Raw genomic sequence first — 7,480 nt, forward strand, 5'->3', positions numbered from 1 at the left:
AAGAAAGAATTATTAAAACACCACTGCGATGCTAACAGCTTACAGGTACTTAGCTTTCCAGCCATAGCATGGCCACCTTTCAGGGTCAGAGGACGGAAGAGGCATAACTACTTCTCCAACATCAATTAAAAATAACCAGGGCTGCTTTCTGTGAACTGAAGTTAATAATGAAAATATCTTGTATTTGTGTACTTAATGTATTTATAAAACATATTTAAGTATATCATCTTATTGAATCTTGTAATGACCTTCTTCTGATTTCTGTTGTGAATACTCTCATTTTGTAATTAAAAAAAAAAAACCCCAAACTGAGATTCAGGAAGGTATAGTGACCTCCTCCAATTAAATAACAGATAAGTGGCAGATCTGGAACTTGAACTGAGGTCATTTGATTTCAGAACGAAAGTTCAATGTACTAGGTTCCAGCCACCTTATTGTTTTATGGGAGTCCTGTGTATCAGTGATTGCTACAATAATGCTGTGTAATAAACCACGTCAAAATTGAGTAGTTTAAAATAAGTATTCATGCTGTTACCTATTGGTCCACAGATTGACTGAAGTTAGCTGATCTAACCTGGCCTCGCCTGGGTGCTCTGCTTCAGGCTTCAGGCTTCAGGTTGGCTGGATTTGGCTTAAGCCTGTGCCTTGGGTTTACATCTGTTCCATGTGTATTCATTTTGAGGACCAGAGAAGAGGATGCTCTTCTCATGGCAGATCACTGGAATACAAGATCTGTGATGAACTACATGAGCACATAGTAGGGAAACGCCCTATTCCTGCCATACCTGTTCATACTCCAGTGGTCAGAGCAAGTCACATGGTCATGCCCATGCAATGAGGAAGGATATACTACCCACAATGGGAAGGGAAGGGGGGTGAATAATAATACAAGCCATCATCACAATCTGGCTTTTTATTCATTGTTTTGTGCATGCGAAATATCCTTACTCCCATCCCAATACCCTTAAATATCATCTAGTCAATATCTAGCTTAATGTCTAAGATCTTGAAATTATACCAAATCTTCATATGGCTTCTATTGACTGAGATACTTCTGAAATAAAGAGATAAGTTATTTGCTTTCCAACCACCCAATATTCAATATTAAAAGGGACAGAATACCTGAAATAAATATGGCTAATTGCAAAATGGAAGAATAGTAGGCAGACTGAAGTCACTGACCCCAGTCATTCTGAAGTCCTGTTGTGCCAGCGTAGCCAGATTTCCTCTCATCATGTAGGTATAGAGTGTTCTTTTAGTAGGCCAGGGATTGGCAATGGTACAGGGCCACATAGTAAACATTTTAGACTTTGCAGGCTGTACATTATCAGTTGTAACATCTCAACTTTGTGTTATGGCAAAAGCATCAGTAGACAATATATAAATTTATGGGTGAGGTTGTGTTTCAATAAAACTTTATCTATTACATCAGGGGAGGTAAGGTTTGGTGTGTGGGACATGGTTCACTGAGCCTTGGACTAGACCCTCGTTCTGCTCGGGTGGCTCATGGCTCACCGGGCCGCTGTTCTTCATGTCTTTGGCTCCAGTATTTTCAGACACCATGCATGGCCACCTCTGAAGAGAACTTTAAAGAATAAGCCGTTCTTTCTGGATCAGCAACTTTTTCAGCCTGCTCTCTGCTTATAGAAATTTGGGAGCTAGAGTTCTTTTTACAACTCAGACAGTTGTAGTCTCAGGTCGATGTCGTTTTACCAGTACAGGTATCTCAAAAATTTTGAGTTTCCTCCATGTGATTTCAGTCAACTCCATGTTTGTTACACCTGTGATTCGTTTGGAGACAGATCTCTTCTCTTGAGACTTCTTTTTGGCTGCCTTGGGTTTATCAGGCCTCTGTGGGATCATGCCTTTTATATTTCTTGGAACTCTTTGTCCAGTTGAAAAGTACTGATAGGCACCACTTTTGTCCTTTCAGAAGTTGTAACAAAGGACTTGACAATCACACACTTGATTTGTCCTGAGGCTGATAGGATGGCAAGATAAAGACAGTTTCACTTTTCAAACCTGCAAGTCCTGAAATTTCTGGGCTTTCTATATTTTCTGTCAGTACTGCTTGCACGCTGGTCAGTTTCCTTTACAAACTCAGCATTGTCTTGCAATACCTCATCTAGCTAGTAACAACCAAATTACACTATCAACATTCTGCCTTGACACTTTCTTGTCCAATGCTTCAAGTTCATTAGGCAGATTTCTGTCCTCCATGCTATCACAGATGAGTTTTGCCAAGAGCTTCATCACTAAATAACACGGATGGCATGTTTCCAGCTTTCCGTAACACTTTCCTCATCATCTGCCTAATCACCAAACCACAGTCACATATTTTAGGTTCTCATTATGACAGTACTCTACTTCTGATAACAGTTTCTGTGTTGGCCAGTTATTGCTACAGTAATGCTGTGTAACAAACTACCCCAAAACTCATGACTTCCAATAACAAGCACTTAATCTCACATTTGCAGGTCTGCTGTTGAATTGTCATTCAGCTGATCTAGGGTGAGTTCAGCAAGGGGCCTTGTTTTAGGTTGCATATGACTGGGGTTGGCTCCAGGCTGTTCCGGGCTTGGGTCTTTTCCAGAGGAGTCTGCTTTCAGTTCAGGATTATGGTAGGGACAAACTCTTCCTACAGCATATCAGTGGAGCACTATAAGTTGAACCACACATTTATTATTATTTTTCTTTCTTTTTCTTTTTAAATTAATTAATTAATTAATTAATTATTTTAAAAATTTACATCCAAATCAGTTAGCATATAGTACAACAATGATTTCAGGAGTAGATTCCAGTGATTCATCCCCTATGTACAACACCTGGTGCTCGTCCTAACAAGTGCCCTCCTTAATGCCCCTTGCCCATTTAGCCCATCCCCCCTCCCGCACCCCCTCCAGCAACCCTCTGTTTGTTCTCTATATTTAAGAGTCTCTTCTGTTTTGTCCCCCTCCCTGTTTTTAAATTATTTTTGCTTCCCTTCCCTTATGTTCATCTGTTCTGTGTCTTAAAGCCCTCATATGAGTGAAGTCATATGATATTTGTCTTTTTCTGACTAATTTCACTTAGCATGATACCCTCTAGTTCCATCCACGTAGTTCCAAATGGCAAAATTTCATTCTTTTTGATTGCCAAGTAATACTCCATTGTATATATATATACCACATAATCTTTATCCACTCACCCATCGATGAACCACACATTTAAAGTTTGTGCTTGCATCATATTTACTAACATTTTGGCGGACAGAGCATTTTATGTGCCAAGCCTAACATCAGTGGAGCAGGGAAGTTTACTCTGACCTCAGTGGGAAGGGGACGGGAATGACTTGTTTTGCTAAATAACAATCAAATGATTAACTAGGATTCCCTTTCAAGATATTGACATCAAAAGGAGAAGGAAAGAGGTAGACATTTATCAAATGCCTTACTCAAGGCATCTGGTTTTTGAGTTGACTTCTTACCACAACCTTATGACCAAGTTCTGGCCAGTGAGATGCAAGTGATGTGTGCTTCTGGATTGTATCATTAAAATAAATGGGCTTGTCCTCCCACTGCTCCTTCCACCTGCTGCTGGATGGAATGTGACAGGGGGAGTCAAAGAGCCACTTTGATCCCCAAATGGAAGCCATGTGTTGGTGATGGCAGGCTGCCTTCCCAATCCTGGATTGTTATGTGGAAGAGAAACTGTGATCTTGTTTAAATCATGTTTTTTTCTATCCTGTTACAGCAGCTTAGAGAGTACGTAATACTTCTTCCAGATTGTCACACAATAGGGGGAAAACTATCATGTTTGAACCACTGCATTTTGGGTGTCTTTGTTGAAGGAACTTTGTTTGTTCCTTAAGAGAGATTATATTACTACTATTGATGGTTGTTGAAGGGATCAAGTGAGATAATATGAAAAAAAAAAAAGGAAACCAGCAGACTTTCTGAATAAATGGCACTTGTCACAATAATAATGTACTAGATTAGTGATATGGTTGGTATAAAATAGAAGCATATTTAATATAATGTACAAAACACAATTAATATAATATGGTAATGATTATTAGAACTACTACTAATCAAGTACTGGCCATTTTCAGTGCACATTAGTGAGCTCTCTTGAACTGTCAATCTTAGTTCCTGGGGGAGCTCCTCTTTCTTCTGCCTCCATCCCCCGCAATGTAGTAGTAGTTGTTTCTGTCATCTCTTTCAGTTGTGGCCCACTCATATTTCAACCAGTATGTCCATAAATAGTCCTGAGAATAGTGAAGAGTTAGAGGTGTTTGAGTAGGAGATCTCAGGCCTTAGTGAGATGTGTTGAGTACGGTTGGGGTATTGGTTTCCAAAATAAAGGTGAAGTGTTATGTATTCTGTCCCTTTGGCACCACATTTTCTGGACTTTTAAAATACAGCTCAGTCCCTGCCAGACCCCTCTCAAATGCATGTAGGTGGTTCAAGGAAAATTCATCACCATTTCTGGAAAAACAGCCTTACATTTAATAGCCTATGGACAGAAGATCGATAACCTTCTCTTTGCAGAGGAAGAATAGTATATTTTCATTATATATTCAGGGTTTATAGGGAGATGTCATGAGACTGGCAAAGAGTGACTCAAGTGCCTCAAAGAGAAGCCGTCCTGCATCCCTGCAGTGAGTACTTGCTGAGCATTCTCACAAGCCAGATGCTTCGCTGGGGTTACAAAACTGAATGAGATGTGTTTTGTACCTACAAAGAGCTCACTGTCTAGCGGTTGCAAGTAATGTTTAAGAGAATGGGCTATGGAGTCAGTCTAACTGGCTTCAAACCCTGGCTTTGATGCTCAGTGGCCTTATGACCTTGGGAAATTCACTGATTTGTGCCTCTGTTGCTTCTTCTGTCATACGGGGATACTAATGTTAATGCACTTCATAGGCTGGTTGTAAGTATTAAATAGTTCATATGGGTAAAGCACTTAGAATGCTGCCTGGCACATAGTTACTCTTATGTGTTGGCCACCATTATCCACTGGACTGTAAGCTCTGTGAGGTCAGGATGTCTTGTCTGCTTTTCTCACTGCTGTATCCTTTGGCAGCTAGATTTAGAACTTGGAACGTGTAGGCATTCAATAAATAGTTGACTGAACTTGTAGATATTCAATAAATATTTATTGAACGAGTAGATGATTGGCATCAGCTGTTTGTTTCTTGTAGATCCTCTACCCTCCAAAGAAAGGGTAATATTTACTGAGCACTTAGTATCCTCCAGACTCAGTGCTAATTGATCATTCAATTCTCCACAAACTTTATGAGTTTGTTAACATCATCACATTTTACAGATGTGGAAACTGAGGCTCAGAGGGATAAAGTAACTGGCGGGAAGCCACAGAGATGCTAACTGGCAGATTCAGGATTTGAACACAGTGCGTTTCTGTTCAGGTGCTTGTGCCGCTGAACCACCGTCCTGTCCTACCCCCTGATGTCCCTGTAGATGGCCGAGCTGATGGCTTCATCAGCACCCTCACACACACGAACCATGTCTCCTTGCATAGGTGCCACCTGCAGTGTGCAAAGGGAGCTGGATACTATGGAAAAGAAAACACACAGAAACCTACATGTGGCATCTTGGCTGCTGGGTACTCTTCACATGGTTTATCAGCTCAGAACTAGAGAGCAAGCTTTGGCTCTTGAGGGCTGAATGGCTCATTGCCTTGGCTGCTCCTGTCTTCCTTCATGTTCAGGAAACAGAAGATACAGTCGAACTTTGAGCTCATGGGTCTGTTCCATTCATTATTTACCCAGGACAGTGTTTTATCATAGAAGCTCCTAAGTGTTTGACAAGGAAGAAAGCATCTCATTAGTGCCTGGGAGGTTATGAGGTAGGCAGATGGTTACTGTTTTCTTCTTTTCTTGGACAGAAGCACAAATGTCTCAGAGAGCGTGGCAGAAGCCTAAATTCTGGGGACTCCGGCAAGCAAGTGGGGGTAATCCCTCTCCCTGTTTCTTTCTTTACCCTTTGCTAAATGTAAAATAAACCCCTCTGTACCCTTCTGCTATAATGCAGGTGCTGTCAAGTTGGTATTTACATGCAGTACGGTCCTACAGGGGCAAGAGAGAGCACGAGTTCCTAAATGTACCTTGATATACGTTCTTGACTTAGCAGCTGCCCCCAGCCCTGTGCATGTTGGCAGAGTGAATGGGATAGCGATGGTGTCCATAGATGACCTGGCACCTTTAATCCTTGGCCAGTGGACCTGACCAGTTATGTGTACATAACAAGATGTCATATAGTGTTAGAAAACTCTAGTTAATTAGGGGGTGCCTGGGTGGCTCAGTCCATTAAGCGTCCGACTTCAGCTCAGGTCATGATCTCTCTCTCAGTTCATGAGTTTGAGCCCTGTGTTGGGCTCTGTGCTGATAGCTCAGAGCCTGAAGCCTGCTTTGGATTCTGTGTCTCCCTCTCTCTTTGCCCCTCCCCCACTCAAGCTCTGTCTCTGTCTCTCTGTCTCTCTTTATATTATAATTATATATATTATATATATATAATATATATATATAATATATATTATATATATATAATATATATATATATAATATATATTATATATATATAGAAAACTTTAGTTCATTAAATCTAGGCCTTTCATCTCTAGGAACCAATGGCTGGAAGAACCATGACCTGATTAGTTAATAATATCCCTCCTGTTGAATGGGAAATAATAATCACAATAATAGTAACCACTATTATAACAACAGATAATATTTACTGAATGCTTCTGTTGGCCTGCATAGAGCTAAGTGCTTTGCATGCATTATCTAATTTAGTCATCAAAACAATCTTATGAGGTTTTCATGTAACGAAAATTAAGCACCTGGTATATGCTCTTCAATGTTCTAGGCATTTGGGATAGATCAGTGAACAAAACAGCAGGAGAGAATAAACAATAGACATAATAAATGAGTCATATGGTGTGCTAGAGGTGATAAGTACTATGCAAAACGAAAAAGTAGAGCGGTATTGGAAAGAAAGCGGTATTGGAATAAGCAGAGAGAGTTTGCAATTTTACATAGAAGGGTCATAGAGGAGGTTGGACAAAGGCTTGACAGAAGTGAAGGAGTGAACAGTAAAGAGAGCTGAAGGGGAGGGCACTACTAGCAAAGGCCAGAGATGAGAGCCTGCTGGGTACTTCCAAGGAACAACAGTGAGGGGTGGTGTGGAGGGCAGAGCACTGGGAAGTGAATTGCAGGAGGGGAGTAGGAGGTGCCATGGGAGAGGTAATGGAGGGCACCAATACTGGGAGAATGCAATGAGGAGCCATTGGAGGCTGTGAGCAAAAGCATGCTATGATCTGACCTGCTTGGCTGCTAGGGGAGATTATTAGTTTATCATATTTATAGCTGAGGAAACTGGGATGTAGATGGGCCTGGTAACCTGTCCAGGATGACAGAGCTAGTCAAGTGGAAGGAAGAGCAGGATAGACTCCCAGGTCTGCTGGATTTCAAATCCCATGCCTT

The sequence above is a fragment of the Acinonyx jubatus genome, chromosome E4 (assembly GCF_027475565.1).
Source record: "Acinonyx jubatus isolate Ajub_Pintada_27869175 chromosome E4, VMU_Ajub_asm_v1.0, whole genome shotgun sequence".
Taxonomy (NCBI): Eukaryota; Metazoa; Chordata; class Mammalia; order Carnivora; family Felidae; genus Acinonyx; species Acinonyx jubatus.